This window comes from Procambarus clarkii, chromosome 35 (assembly GCF_040958095.1).
Source record: "Procambarus clarkii isolate CNS0578487 chromosome 35, FALCON_Pclarkii_2.0, whole genome shotgun sequence".
NCBI lineage: Eukaryota > Metazoa > Arthropoda > Malacostraca > Decapoda > Cambaridae > Procambarus > Procambarus clarkii.
In genome coordinates, this window is record NC_091184.1 from 12243735 (window position 1) to 12259441 (window position 15707).

Genomic DNA, 15707 nt, shown 5'->3' on the forward strand with positions numbered 1-15707 from the left:
ATGAGTAAAGCTGCTTATATATTAGTTTTTCAAAAAATTTTGACAAGTTTGGCAGGATTGATATAGGTCTGTAGTTGTTAACATCTGTGGGGTCACCACATTTGTGGACAGGCGTTACTCTCGCTTTTTTTAGAATATCTGGAAAGGTTTGGAGTTCAAGTGACTTGTTGAAGAGCAAAGCAATAGCAGGGGCTAAAGATCTGGAGGCTTTTTTGTAAATTAAAGTTGGTATCTCCTCAAGGGCACCAGACTTGGTTTTAAGGGAAAGGATTATCTCATTGACGTCAGTGGAGTTAATAGGCTTTAGGTACAGAGACTGTGGATAGTTACCTGTAAGGTAGTCCTTACTTACGTCCTCTAATTACTCAACACAAAGCTGCTATTATTGCTGCTATATATTATTGCTATTATTGCTGCTATATTATTGCTGCTGCTGCAAAGCTGCTATTTTGCTGAACAAAAACCACCTAATTATCGCAGGGGACTTTAATATTGACCTCTGCGAGCCTGAACACCCCACTGCTGTTAGCTTCCTCAACTGTATGAATTCCTGCTTCCTCATACCCTTAATCACTAGACCTACTAGAATCACTGATAGCACTGCCACGACGCTTGATCACATCTGGACAAACATAACCTCTCCGCTTACTTCAGGTATAATCACCGATAGCACTACAGATCATTACCCCACATTTCTCTTAACTAACATTAGCAAACCACCTCTTGAGTCAAGAGTGATACGTTTTAGACTGCACAATGAAACTGCTATAGACAATTTTATAACTGCTGCTGATAATGTCAACTGGGAGTCCGAGTTAGGTAACATAGTGGACATCAACCTTGCAGTACAATCTTTTCTTCAAAAAACTCTTAGCCTTTATAATACCCACTGTCCTATGCTTACAAAACAAGTCACAACCAAAAGGCTTAACAATCCCTGGCTTACAAAGGGAATACTTAAATCTATTAATAAAAAACATGACCTTGAGAAGAAGTATAGGTTAGGAATTGTCTCCAAAGAATTCTCAAAGAATTACTCATTATTGCTGTCTAAGATAATTAGACGAGCCAAAACTAAATACTACGAAGATAAATTTACCCAAATAAAGAGCAACATTAAACAAACTTGGAGAACAATTTCTCAAATATTGGGATCAAAGAAGTCTTTAAATAACAAACCGACTCTCCTGTCTAATAACGATGGTCAGCTTTCAGCCTCTGATTCTGCTACTGAGTTCAATAGGTTCTTCTCTTCCATTGGTTCATCCCTTGCAAATGATATTCCATCTTCCAGTACAGACATTAATGACTATCTTTCAGGTAACTATTCACAGTCTCTGTACCTAAAGCCTATTAATTCCAATGACGTCAATGAGATAATCCTTTCCCTTAAAACCAAGTCTGGTGCCCTTGAGGAGATACCAACTTTAATTTACAAAAAAGCCTCCAGATCTTTAGCCCCTGCTATTGCTTTGCTCTTCAACAAGTCACTTGAACTCCAAACCTTTCCAGATATTCTAAAAAAAGCGAGAGTAACGCCTGTCCACAAATGTGGTAATCTCACAGATGTTAACAACTACAGACCTATATCTATCCTGCCAAACTTGTCAAAAAATTTTGAAAAACTAATCTATAAGCAGCTTTACTCATATCTAGCCAAACTCAATATACTTAGCCCTTGCCAATATGGCTTCAGACCCAAAAAAAGCACTAACGATGCACTTATTAGTATGCTTAACTCGATTCATACAGCTCTTGATAAAAATGAGTTCTCTGTTGGGTTGTTTGTGGACCTGCGTAAAGCTTTTGACACTGTCAACCACCAAAACCTACTTCTTAAATTACATCATTATGGAGTCAGAGGACACTCTCTACAATACCTCAAATCCTACCTTACTGACTGGCTCCAATATGTTTCTGTGAATAATACAATTTCTCCCACCCTACCCATCAACATTGGTGTTCCCCAGGGCAGCATACTTGGCCCTCTCCTCTTTCTCATCTACATTAATGACCTTCCAAATGCCCCCCAACACCTCAAACCAATTCTATTTGCTGACGACACAACCTTCATTTACTCCAGTCCTGATCCCCTTGCTCTAAATGCCACAGTAAATACTGAGCTAAATAAAGTCCATCTGTGGCTAACTGCCAACAAACTCACCCTTAACATTGACAAAACCTTTTATATTCTGTTTGGCAATAAATCCTCTAATCAAATAAATCTCAAAATAAACAATACCCAAATTTGTAACAAATTAGATGGCAAATTCCTTGGCATTCTCATTGACCACAAGCTTAATTTCCAGGGACACATTCTAAACATATCAAAAAAAGTTTCAAAAACTGTGGGCATTCTTTCTAAGATCAGATATTATGTACCACGCCCTGCCCTGGTGACTCTCTATTACTCCCTTATCTATCCATATCTCAACTATGGTATTTGTGCTTGGGGCTCTACTACCCAAAATCACTTACGTCCTCTAATTACTCAACACAAAGCTGCTATTAGGACAATATCCAATTCTGGCCCCAGACACCACTCGGTACCCCTACTTAAATCTCTGAATATGTTAGACATTAAGTCACTGCACATTCTCTCATGTGTATTATACATATATAAAACGCTAAACTATAATGCCAATCCTGATCTCAAAAGCTTCATAGAAGGTTGTATCAGAACCCATGAGCATCACACCAGAAATAAATACAGTTTTGATATTCCTAGAGTACGACTTAATCAAACTAGAAATGCTCTACAAATCAAGGGGCCCAGAATGTGGAATGACCTTCCCAACCATGTTAAAGACTGTACCTCTCTCAACCAGTTTATGTTAAAAGCGAAGCTATACCTAATAAATTCCCTGTAACCTACCTTACCCTTCTATTGTCAACCAATGTCTTTTTTTCTTTAAAAAGCGCTGTTTGTCGACATAATTGTATTTGTGCTGCTTTTTCATCTATGTTTTCATTTCTTGTTTTCATTCTACTCATTATGCTCAATTAGTATTAAGCTTGTCATTTAAGTTTATCATGCCCGAAACGCTTTGCGTAATAGTGGCTTTAGGCATTGTATGTACTAGCTCTACCTATAAGTCAAACAATCCTTGTAAATATTTATTGTATGTATGTACCTTACCTAAATAAAATTGTATTGTATTGTATTGTATTGTATTAGATTTCTAAGGTTTGAGTTGAATTCGGACACATCAGTGTTAGGAATTCTATAGACTGCACCCACAAACAGGACAGACTCGGCACCCTTGACTCTGAAGCTGGCGAAGATATACTCCCCATAGCAGTCTTTAGTTCTAATTTCTTTTAAGCATGTTAGTTCTTGGTGGTAGTAAAGAGCAGTGCCACCACCTCTCTGAAGTTGACGACAGTTGTGAATTGCCGAGTAAATAATAAATTGTATAAATAAATAATAAATAAGTAAATTGTAAATACCCTACTATTCAATGTATTCTCTCAAACCCAATGTACCTTCTTGTATATATATAAGTAAATAAATAAATAAAAATAAATAAATAAATAAAACTGCACTTCCAGCTGCACCCGTGGTGCGGTGTAGGGAACCATCAGCGTATATGATTTGAGAGAGAGAATGCTCTGTGGACAGAGCATCAATATGGCTTAAGGCGTTGAGCTTTGCCTCAAGACGAAGCTTGGGCTGATCTCTAATTTGCTTCTTGGGTGGAAAGGGAGGGATTAAAACTGGAAAGGGTGTAACCTCCCACGGTGCAGGAAAGTGCCGTTGTTGTTTCTCTTGGTACAAATCATGAACCCCATACATTCTGAGTTGAGTTCCAGTTTTTGTTATCCATTTCGAACAATGCTGATCTTCAATAAAGTAATTCTGGAGGGCTTCTGTGCAAGGATTAGGATGAGTTAACCTAAGCATTTTTATACAAATTTGACAGTTAATTTCAGTAACACGATCAACAATGCTCGGAATATTAAGTTCCTTTCTCATATTAAGTATCTTTGTGGTACGAGGACACCCAAGGATTATCCTCAAGGCTTCGTTCTGCAATTTTTCAAGCCCTCCAAGCTTTCTTTCAGGCATCAAAACAAGCAGAGGTGCAGCATAATCCACTAAAGATCTGATGTATGCAAGGTACATCATTTTGACAATTCTGACATTGGCACCATAGCCTGAGTGATAACCTGCAACAGCCTTGAGAGTTATTGTTGTTATAGATTCAGCTACTCGGAAATAGTTCCAAGTAGCACGGGCTATGATGAGCCCGTAACTTACCTGGCATAGGAGCGGGGCAAGAAGCACGGGCTATGGTTAGCCTAGTGGACAGATGTCTCCTGTGAGCCTTGAGAGCTCGGAGCCTCTCTTTATACTGACGACAGAGTCTGAATACAACAGGACCATATAATGGCACCTAAAGGCCAAGATATTTGAATCTGTTTACATAGTCAAGCTGGGAGCCATCAGACAGTTGCATCTTGCGAACAGCTCCTCCCTGCCTGGGTGGGCGCCGATTTAGTATCTTTGTTTTCTCTGCTGAGATAATTAAACCTAGTTCCTGATATGAGTCTAATACAGAGTTAAGAGTGTTCTGCGTGATAGCATACCCAGTGGTGTGTATCATTATATCATCAGCATAGCTAATGATGTGGACGTTGGGTTTGCTCGGTATAGAGTTTAACAGCGTGTTTATTAAGATATTAAATAAGGTAGGACTGAGGACACCACCCTGCGGGGTACCTAGTTCAAAGTCTCTTGTTACATTCCTATGCCCCTGGAAAAATACAGATGACTTCCTGTTGGATAAGTAACCCCTGATCCAACAAAGAAGCCGACCACCAATATTCATTCTTGCAAGCTCACTCAAGATAACATGTCTATTTGCAATATCAAAGGCAGACTTAAGATCTAGGAAGGTGGTATATGACTTTTCAGTGTGCAGGGTAAGAAAGGTGGTGATGCAATGATGCACACTCCTTCCATGCATGAAGCCATATATCTGGGGGGGAGGGGGATAGCATGGTTCTTATTCTATGGAGGAGACGGTTTAGGACCATTCTCTCGAATGTTTTGCAAATGCAGCTAGTAAGGGGAAGTGAGAGAAAGCTACCCGGGCGCGCACAGGAGGGATAAAATGTTTACACTCTTTTCAGTTTTGTCAACTCAGTTCTCGTGCTAGTTCTTTCATTTTGGTATCAATGTGTTCGCAATAGAATTCCAAACAGAAGTATATGCATATAATGTAAAACGCAGCAGCGATCTCCACCCGTTGACGTGATGAGAACAGGGCCGCGGTTACCAGAAAGAGAGCTCTGCGCCACCCAAAGTGCCTCTCATTACATTAGAGGGCGCGGTAATTCTGAAAAGTGTATACTTTTTTCAACTTTGTCATCTCAATTCTCGTCCTTGGGTTTTCAATTTGGTATCAATGTGTTCGCAATAGAATTCTCTACAGGACTAAATGAATAAAAACCCCAAAAGCCCGGCGAGAAAGTGAGAGTTTCTTACCCGGGAGTGGACAAGGGCTCTCTCTTCACTTTGGACATCTCAATTCTCATCCTAGGTCTTTCCTTTTGGTATCCTTGAGTTCGCAATAGAATTCTCTACCGGAGTATAAGCATATATAAAGTCCAAATGTCCGGCGTACCACCGACACGTTGACTTTGTCTCCAGTAGCACAGAGCATGTCACCTTCACTCACCAGACCACTCCACAAGTGATCATTTGAATTTCATCATGGAATTCCAATTGACTTATAATCGATCCAGCAATGCAGCTCAGTGTAGGAAAAGACCATCGATAATGGATACTAGTTCCGAAAGTGACGGCGAGTGGCATCACGTGAATAAGGCTAACAGGACAAGCCACTCCATGACGAACCATCGCCCATTAATCTCTCCAGCTTCTCCAGCTCTCCCAGCGCCTCAGACTAGATCTACGCTTCCAATCTTCAAAGTGCAGCACACGGAAGGTAAGTCTTCCTACGCTACTGTAGTGGACCTGGAAAAAGAGTACCCCCAGCTTCAGGTCAGAGCAAAACCTAATCTCAAAGGAGAATACATTCTGAGGCCTAAAGACGAGTCGGCCGCTACGATTCTAAAAAAATACGCAAAATGTGAGGAACTGAAACCAGAGGATAAAATAAGTAAAATCATTGTCCTCCACTATCCCTTGCATATGGCCCTTGGCCATCTCGAAAAGCTGAACTATGTGGTGTCAGCAGAGAGATGCCAAGTACGAACCACAAAACAGGAAACTCGACAAGTCCTTTTCACAGTAAGAGGACGGATCCCGGAGAAACTTGACCTTGGAATCTGGGGCGTGTTCCAACACAGGCCTTACACCCCAGAACCCCTAAGATGCTTTAGATGTCCGAGATTTGGGCATCACAAAGATGGCTGCCAACGCCCAGTGAGGTGCGGAGTCTGCAGCCAGCCCCATGATACAAAAACATGTATTGATAAATTCAAGGCAAACCACCCTGTTCAGGCAAAATGCCCAAATTGTTCCAAGGCACATCATGCCTGGAACTTGAAATGCCCTGAAAGGCTCAAAAGGCTTCAAACGAACCCCACCACGCCTACAGCGGAGCCGAAACCCCCACCAAAACGAATACCAGCTCCCATGCCCACTAAAACCGCGTGGGGTCTACCCATTCAGGAAGAGGGGGCACACGGCCCTTCACCATCGGCCATGGTGAAGGGTGAGAAGACAGTACAGGACAAAAAGAAAGATGGAGGACACAAGAATCATGTTCAAAGCAGTCGGCCTCCCATTTCATCCAGCAAGCACACTGGGGCCAATATGAGTAGCAATTCCAGTGTCAAAGTTACCACCGAGAAGGGTCTAAAAGCTACTAGGCCCCAAACCTGCACAACATTAAATAGTGCTTCCACTGAACTGGACGCTCTCTGGCCAATGCTCAAAACTTTGGTCACTGAGTTGATCGAAAGTCTGCTGTCTTCACATGGAATCAAGCAAACCACAGAGACTCGGAAGACAATTGAGCACAAACTCAAAAAATTCGAAGATGTAATATCCACACCGTCAAGACAGCAGGGCAGGAGACACCCCCATAAAAAACAGATAGAGTCCAGCTCGTCGGAAAGCGACATTGATGAGTCAATTTCAGGTCCACTAAGAACCTATACACCAATTGCAACTTCCATGGCGTGTTCATCAGACTCCATGGATACCACGGAATTATCAGCAAATTCCAAGAACCTAGAGGTCTAAAGATCCTGCAATGGAATGCGCAAGGACTGCGCACTAAATTGCAACACTTGCAATGCATAGCAGCAACCAAGGGCATAGACATCCTGATACTACAGGAGAGCTTGCTTCGAGCCGGATTAGAACCTAAAATCTCAGGCTATCGAGGCTTCTTCCTTCCATGGATCAATGGGCAATCCAGGGGATGTGCAATCTATGTAAGATGTGACCTGATCTCCAAATCCATAAACAGCCCACCCAATTGTGGAGCAGGGACAGAGGTAATGGGAGTCACCATTGAGTTAAGACACGACAAACTTGAAGTGTTCAATGTGTACAGGTCTCCACAAGCCGAAATGGATCTCTCTGTGTTATTTGGACACGCGACAACAACAAACACAATCATTTGTGGAGATTTTAATGCCCATCATCGATTGGCACTGGGCTCGAACAGAACAAATGAAGCCGGCATACACATTACACATCTACTGGACCTGCTTCCAGAAATACAAATCCTAAACAAGAATGAACCTACCCACATCCAAGGAGGCAGATTAGACCTAACCTTCGTTTCAGCCTCCCTAAGAGATGCAGCAACATGGTCAGTTGAGCCCACACTCACAAGCGACCACTATGGGGTCCAAATTGATCTTCAGTTAGACCTACCCACCCCACCTCCGCCTCCATCTGAAGCCTGGAACTTTGCTTTAGCAAACTGGGACCTATTTCAAAACCTCATTTCAGAGTGGCAAAGAAACTATGATCTTCCCGAAAACATTAATCAGGCAGAACAAGAATTTGTCAAAGCGATTCAAAGTGCAGCCAACCACTCAATCCCACTGAAAAAAACAGTCCACCGGACACCATAAAGATCATTGGTACTATTGCGAACGTGTCAAAGAACTCAACCATAGACTCAATAGAACAAGAAAGCTATACAAAAAGCAGCCAAGTGACCGCAACAGGATCTTACTTTGTGAGGTCAAGGAACATGTACATCGAGAGACCAGACAAATAAAAGAACAAAAGTGGCTGGAATGGTGTTCACACCTGAATGAACACACCTCTCTCGGAGAGATGTGGCAGCAAATTCACCGGGCCAAAGGGAATAAAACACCTAAAGCTCCACACCCCAAGGATCCACAACAGGAAGCCGAAGTACTGGCAACCAGGTTTGCAGAGAGAGCAGCCAGCAATCAACTTCCACCAGATGTATTAGCAGTACAGACCGGACTAGAGGAAGAAAGGTGGCACAGAATCCTTACAGCATGTGAAGAAGTCTCTGACACTAATGCCCCCTTCACACTGGATGAGCTCAATCGGGCTAAGAAAAACTCCAAGGATACATTCCCTGGAGCCGACAAAATAACCTATAAAATTATTAGAAACCTCGGCCCAGAGGGAGACGCTGCATACCTAAGGTTAATTAATTTAGCCTGGACTTCTCAAACTAGACCTTCTGCTTGGAATAGAGCAGACATAGTGCCGATCCCAAAACCCAAAGATCCAGCTAATCCCAGGCCCATCTCTCTCCAAAGCTGTGCAGCCAAGACGGCTGACAGAATGGCACTCAACAGACTGGAGTGGAAAATGCCTAAACTGCACCATGATATGTATGCCTATAGAAGAGGGGTTGGCACAGTGGAATGTATTACAACTCTGTTAGCCCACTTGAATGACAGACCAGGAATGCTGATATTCCTGGACCTCGAAAAAGCCTTTGAACTGGCTAGCGCCCCAGCTATTCTCTGCTGCCTCATTGACAAAGAGGTCAGAGGCAACCTGCTCTCCTGGACCAAAAACTGTCTCATAAACAGAGAAGCAAGAGTAAAACTTCATGGCACAGTCTCTGAGTACAAAAGACATGAAAATGGTACACCGCAAGGAGGTATTCTTAGCCCTCTTCTCTACAACTGTTTAATGGAAAGAATAATGAGGTTGAAACTCCCACATCACTGCAGGCTGCTAAACTACGCGGACGACTTTGTCATCATCATAAAAGGAAGGGATGCGGCGCGCCTTGCACCCAAATGCTTAGACTGCATCAGTAAAGAGGCAAAACAGATTGGAATCAAACTCAACCCCTCAAAGTCAAAGGCCATGCCCATAAAAATAACGAAGCCCAACATCCAACTCACAGTACAGGGTCAACCAATAGAAGGGGTCGACACCTATCAGTATCTAGGAATCATCCTGGACACACACATGAATTTTAATGCTGAGGTCACTTACTTGAGAGAGCGAACTGCGGCCCGGACGGCAATCCTCAGGTCGCTAACCTCCCTTTCTGGAGGAGCCAATCTGCAAGTCCTTTGCACATACTATGTACAGGCAGTCAGATCAGTGATCGATTATGCCGCACCTGCACTCACAAATCTATCACACCAACAGTGGAAAAAGCTTGAAGCTGCCCAAAACAATGCTATGAGAGCTGCACTGGGAGCCCCCATGTGCACCAGGCTTGAAACCCTTAGACTGGAGACGGGTTTGCCCTCTCTACAAGAAAGAATATCACAAAGGACAGCTACAATTATCAGTAAGATAATTATTTCTTCTGATCCAATCCCAGTACTGCAGGCCTTGGTGGTTGGACTAGGCCAAAACAATGGAAACTCTTGGGTTGCAAGAGCAGGAAAAGTCCTATAAACAGACTACATTTAAAAAACATGATTCTTGATAGAGAGGGTGATCATCCACACCCAAATTACACTCCTTCCGCGCCGTGGGAAGAGCCTACTTTCAAAATAGTAATAGAAAGTCTCCCAATGAAAAAGGCTGCCTATGATCCGACAATCCTAAGGCGCATAATAGAAGAGCAAATATCTCCTGCTACTGCATAGCAGTAGCAGGAGCCACCCACATCTTCACAGACGGATCGATGGACACAGAATATGAGAGTGCTGGCGCTGCTCTTTGCACGACCAGCGTACAGGCATATTGGAGACTGGGAGGACTAGTATCATCAACCCAAACTGAGCTGTTTGCCATTGAACAGGCATTCGCATATGTGATTGCACAAAACACTCAAAATGCAATCATACACACAGACTCAAATGCTGCACTTCAAATACTAGGACAAAAACAGTGGAAAGATAATGTGGAAATAATTACCACCATTTTGTATCTTGGAGCAGTCGCTATAAAGGCAAAGGACTCAACATAACTTTAAACTGGATCCCATCCCATATTGGAATCCCATTAAATGAAAAAGCTGATGTAATTGCTAAATTGGCAACTCGTCATCCAGTGATACATAAAACAATTCAACCCAGCCTAGAGAACATAAAAAACATCATCACCAAAAAACTCTCACATCTCAACAAAGCCGACCTACACCAGAGAATAGCTGAAGGTTCGTCATCTGCAACATGGTATCTTCAGGCAACCAAATTAGAAAGGTTAAATATCCCAAAAGGAATCCACAGGGAAATAGCAGTTAGGTTATATAGACTACGTCTAGGTTACAGATGCAACTGGGAGATTGGTGAACCCCGACAGAGAGAGTGCATCTTCTGCCAAACTTTCACAGAAAAGCCATTACTTCACATCTTCTGGAATGTGAAGCAACCAATGACCTTAGAAGAGCTTTAGGAGTTCCTGGATCATGCAGTGGCCACCCTGAAGCCATCAACACAGCCACTCTCCTGGTCAACAAAGGTGTCCAGCAGCTGGACACCCTCATAAAGACTGTGAAGCAGTATCCTCCCCCGCGATAACAGCTTGATGGTTAAATGCAACCTCAGAATACTGAGAGAAAAAAAATTGTACCACTTACAGGCTATTCATGCCCGTGCCATCTCTTGGGTGGCCTAATCTTTATCAATCAATCAATCGGCGTACCACCCACAGCAAACAGAGAATGTGACAGAGCGTTCCCTGTGAGCGCTAATAAAGAGCAATAAAATGGGTATTCTGTTTTCAACTTTACCTCAATTCTGGTCCTAGGTCTTTCATTTTGGTATCAATGTATTCGCAATGAAATTTCCTACAGGTGTATATGCATATAATATCCAAAACCAGAACAAAATCTTCCCGAAAACGCCGCTACTGTTGCCGCACTGAGGACTCAATGCTGAGTCTTCGCCGGGCGAAAGTGTAATTGAAATCGATCCCAGTGTTATGTAGTAGAGAAAAATTGACTTATATCCAGTTTACGTAAAGCTACGAGTGGTCGACAGTACACTTAGATGACGGAGCAAACTTACGAAGGTTTTCTTCTTAGTGTAGCTACCTGAATACCGACGTAGCCGCCACGAAGGCGCTAAGAAGAAAAACATTCGTAAGTACCTTCGTGAATCTGGCCCCAGCACTCCATTACCGATAAGTAATAATAATAATAATCATTTTTATTTAGGTAAAGGTACATACATAAAGAGATTTTACAAAGTTTGTTGGCTTTATAGATAGAGCTAGTACATACAATGCCTAAAGCCACTATAAGCTACTGAATGCCACTATAAAAACATATGTATCTTCGCTTGAGCTTTATATATATGTCTATGGTAACATATTTAAAATGAAGCTTATATTTCTTTCTTAAGACATAAAACATTTGTGTTTAATAACGAATTTATGTGAAATAAGCATAGTTCTGAGATAGTTGCTCTGTCGATCAGTCTGTGCGGGGTCGGAGCTCGGTGATTATAAAAATACAAGTATCATCGCTTTAAATTCAAATATGCTCATGGTAAGGTATTTAAAATGAAGCTTATGTTTCTATCTTTCTTGAGACATAAAACTCTTATGTTTATTAAGGAATCTGCGTGAAATAAGCATTGTTCTGAAATTAATATTGCGGGTTTCCAGCTCTACGAGCCATTAAATATGCAACTTTTATACAACAACAAATAACTTCGGTGTTACTTTAAATATTGTCCTTATAAAGTTTTGACATACAGATCCTGTTTACAACATGGGCAACCATTTTGGAAACGAAACACAAGGGTTGACCCGATTGATACATGGGTCAGATTCCATTTAGGTTCAGAACACATCCACTATGGGAGAGCTGTTTCCTTCAAAAAGTATAATCGTGTGGCATTATGTTTAAAGAAACAATTCCAAGTACATTCTTTGATTAAAAAATATGAGAATAAATACAAGTGTTAATTTTAAATGACTAGATATAAACAAAATTAAGAGGTTGGAAAAATTATATGTGGAACCAGACCAAAACATTGGAACGCTCAGGTGATGAGAGAGTAAACAACCGCCGCCATTTTAGCAGGCCGGTGATGTCCAGCACGAGCATTAAGGGAAAACCTTGACACAAACTGCACCTATCATAAAGAAGAAGCACCACCATTTACCGCCAAGTGCTCACATCACGTCTAACTCTAAGAAACAACGCTCAAGCCTTGACGCTTCTCCCAACATCCGGGGGAGAAAACCTTCACACAAACTGCACCTGTCATAAAGAAGATGAAGACTCACCAGTGTCCACAGTGTCTGAAGGTATTCACCCGTCCTGGAAGTTTGAAGACTCACATGTTAGTGCATTCAGGTGACAAACCTTATGAGTGTCCAGAGTGTGGAAAGAGATTTAGTCGTCTTGGAGATATGAAGACTCACATGCTAGTGCATTCAGAAGACAAACCTCATGAGTGTCCAGAGTGTGGGAAGAGATTCAGTCAGCGTGGAAATATGAAGACTCATATGTTAGTGCATTCAGGTGACAAACCACATGAGTGTCCAGAGTGTGGGAAGAGGTTCAGTATTCCTGGAAATATGAAGACTCACATGTAGTGCATTCAGGAGACAAACCTCATGAGTGTTCAGAATGTGGAAAGAGATTTAGTCGTCGTGGAGATATGAAGACTCACATGCTTGTGCATTCAGGAGAGAAACCTCATAAGTGTCCAGAGTGTGGGAAGAGATTCAGTCAGCGTGGAAGTATGAAGACTCACAGGATGGTGCATGCGGATAAGAGACCTTTTCAATGTGCCGAGTGTGGAAAAAAATTTAGAAATCGTGGAAATATAATAAAGCACATGTTAGTGCATTCAGGTGACAAACCTCATGAGTGTCCAGAGTGTGAGAAGAAATTCAGTCGTCTTGGAGATATGAAGACTCACATGTAGTGCATTCAGAGACAACACTCATTAGTGTCCAGAGTGTGGGAAGAGATTCAGTCAGAGTGGGTATATGAAGACTCACAGGATGATGCATACGGATGAGACCTTTTCAATGTGCCGAGTGTGGCAAAAAATTAGAGAACGTGGAACTATAATAAAGCATATGTTAGTGCATTCAGGTGAAAAACATCACGAGTGTCCGAAGTGTGGGAAGAAATTCAGTCATCTTGAAAATATGAAGAGGCACAAGATGATACATGCAGATAATAGGCTAAACACTTTGAGTGTGGAAGATAATGAAGAGAATGTTAAAGGATAATGAGGCACATAATGGTATATTAACTTACCTTTAATTTGGCAGTATGCTATCACAATGTCAGTTGGATGTTCTTCAGAAGTAATTATATTTTGTTTGAGAAATACACTTCACCATGAAAGGTAAATATCTGAAGATATTTTATTATATTGTTTTTTTATGAAAATTAGATGACCAACCAAGAACTAGAGAAGCTGTCAATGCAGGAAAACTTAAAAGTGCTTATAAGTATAGAAATATCTCTTTAGTTTAGCAAAGATAAAACAAAGCTTTAAATGTTTTTCTTCATATTTATGTAAATAATGATGTGGTTTTTGTTCTCTGTGGAAATTTATTTAAATATAATATACTCTGTAGCGAAGTTATGGACATTTTTGTTGTAATATTATTTAGCATTGGAGATGGTGAAGACAGTCTGAGACATAGTTAAGATGAGACTATTTGATTGGTAGGGAAATAAATTAATCAAGGAATTTTCTCATCAGATTCATATGCAATTTGATGTGCATTTTTATTTTTTGTTGAGGCCCATTTATGAGTTCTACTCTTGGTTATAAATATTTTACCACAGTTTATAGAAGGCTGACTGGTATTTATAACTGTCAGTCAAGTGAATATGTAATTTAAATTTATATTACTCTTGAAATATATAACACTCTAAATTTACCAGAAATTTATATTACTCTTTCCTAACTTTATCAGTTATGCTGTAATTGTCTGGAAATAATATTTTACCCGACTTACCAGAGGGCCATTAACTTTAGTGGCCTCGATGAGAATAGGAAGCCAGCGGCTTGTTGAAGGTTCCCTGCATCCCCCATTTGCTTTGATGATCTTTTCAAGTATATTTTGAAATTCAGCACAGTTTTGGCAGGTATGGCTTCAGCGGGTTGGCAGTTCAATCGATCAATAACCCTGATAACCCTATGGGTGAAAAAGCTTGATTCGAAGTTATATTAGCCTGAGTGGCAATTATATTAGCCTAACTGGCATAATCCTCTGTGTCTATTATATTATCCAAACTGGCATAATCCTCTCTGGCAATTATATTATCCAAACTGTCAATTATATTAAGATGATTGTGAATTACATAATCCTGACTGGGAATTATATTAGCATTACTCAGTTTATATCAAAGATATATTTATTTATGTTGTGGTTCTCGTGGGTTCTATTAAATCTACCAATGAAGAGTTTCAGATCAGGATTATCATTTAGGAACAAGGTTTTGTACATATAAATGGCACAAGAGAATGTGTAGACCGAGTGTATATTTAGCATGTTTACGGAATTTAAACAGAGAGGGTGTGTCTTGTTTGAAGACAGTTTTATAGTTCTGATAACAGGTTTTTGTTGGGTGATGATGGACTTGAGGTAATTTACAGTTGATGAATGAACAATCATGCACAGATAACACATGTTGGGACGCGAACCCTAAATTACAAAAAAGCCTCTAGATATTTAGCTCCATTCATTGCATTGCTCTACAACAAATCATTCAAACTCCAAACCTTTATTGATATTCTAAAAAAAAAAGCAAGAGTAACCTTAGTCCTTAAAAGGGGCTGAAGTCAACCTCACTCAAGTCAACAATTATAGACCAATATCAATTCTGCCAATTTTGTCTGAAATATTTTAATGAGATAATCTACAAGCAGCATTACTCCTATTTAGCAAACCTAAATATACTTAATTTTTGCCATAATGGCTTTAGGCCCAGAAAAGGACCAATCATATACTGATTAGTATGATTAACTGGATATATGCAGCTCTTGAAAAAAATGAGTACCCAGTTTATTTATTTGTTTACCTAAATAAGACTTTTTGACACTTAACACAGTAACCTTCATAAATTACAACATTACGGAGTAAGAGGCCACTCCCTCCAATACCTACAATCTTACCTCAGTGACAGGCTCCAGTATGTCTCTTGTGAATGATTCTAATTTTCCCAATCTACCCATTAACACTGGTGTTCCACCTGGCAGAATTCTTCGCCCTCTCGTCTTTCTCATCTCTACCTCTCTTTCCAGCCTGTTGGCATCGTGAGGGGGTGGCTTGGTTGGCAGATGCTAGAGTGTGATGCTCCATGGGACAGTGTCCTCTGTCCTTTTGAACCCTT